The sequence below is a fragment of the Pteropus vampyrus genome, unplaced genomic scaffold (assembly GCF_000151845.1).
Source record: "Pteropus vampyrus isolate Shadow unplaced genomic scaffold, Pvam_2.0 Scaffold333, whole genome shotgun sequence".
NCBI classification, from domain to species: Eukaryota; Metazoa; Chordata; class Mammalia; order Chiroptera; family Pteropodidae; genus Pteropus; species Pteropus vampyrus.
Window position 1 is genome coordinate 726761 of NW_011889114.1, and position 1031 is coordinate 727791.

A 1031-nucleotide genomic window follows, 5' to 3' on the forward strand; every position below is an offset into this window, starting at 1 on the left:
GCTCGTACTCGTGGTTGCCAGTAGTATCCGCCATCTCGTCCCCAGACACCTGGACAGGAGACAAAGGCCACGAAACCACAGGTGAAGACTCTGAGGCCCTCAGAATCCTCGGGGGCGGAAACCCCAGCCCATCAGCATCTGAGACAGGGAGATGCACCAATGTGAGAACCTGAGCTCCTTCAAATGCCGGCATTTTAGAACAGCACAATGTGAGAACTAGCTCATTCGCATCTTGGAATTCTAGAATCTTCCAACGCAGAATCCCAGCCCGTTAGAATATCAGACTTCTAGAAAGCTAGTGTCAGAACACGGTCAAGATCAAATCTCTTGGGATTCCCAAATATTAAACTCTTAGAACCCTGGCCGATCACTACTTGGAATTACGTGTCTGATTGACCTTTCGTCGTTGATAAAGATGCTTTCTATCGACGGCGTCCACTCCAGTAGCCGTCAGCCGGAGGTGGCTACGGAGCATCCGAAACGGAGCCGGGGCAGTTGAGAATCTAAATTTTCCGTGTGACGTAGTTTTAATTACTTTGAATAGCTCCACCTGGCTAGCGGCTACCTGATTGGACCATGAAGTGCTAGACCACTGAACCGTGAAAACGCTGTCCTATCACCGGCCTGGAATTCTAGAATTTGAAACATCTGAATCTGAATATCCATCGAGACGGGGAAAGGTTCGTATGGATTCACGGCCAAAGGATTTGGCTCGGTTGTTCTTCATCTGCAATTCTGGAGCTTGGTGCGATGAAAAACGCGACTCTGGAGCAATCTCGTCCTCTTTTTTTTAACACAGACTGGGTCATCGTGAAGCACGCAGACAGCAAAGCACACGCCTCGCACAGGTGCACTCGCTAGCTTTCACAATCAGCCTGAGCACGACTGTGTGACTGGACACCAGACTGAGAAACAGAACATTTCTAGAATCCTCCCAGAACAATTTTTATAAGGAATGATAGTGTGAAGAAAGCAGGAAAAAGAATATGTTGAATTCTCTACGAGTCATTCATTCATTCATTCATTCATTC

At 47.6% G+C, this 1031-nt stretch overlaps 3 protein-coding genes across 6 annotated transcripts in view; all 3 read right to left on the minus strand.

Annotated features, from left to right (window-relative positions):
• LOC105304213 (DExH-box helicase 34) overlaps positions 1 to 1031 on the minus strand; it is a 79603-nt gene that overhangs the window by 62601 nt on the left and 15971 nt on the right.
• LOC105304196 (C5a anaphylatoxin chemotactic receptor 2-like) overlaps positions 1 to 1031 on the minus strand; it is a 32606-nt gene that overhangs the window by 17064 nt on the left and 14511 nt on the right. The window lies entirely within an intron of this gene.
• LOC111730734 (C5a anaphylatoxin chemotactic receptor 2-like) overlaps positions 1 to 1031 on the minus strand; it is a 21164-nt gene that overhangs the window by 5613 nt on the left and 14520 nt on the right. The window lies entirely within an intron of this gene.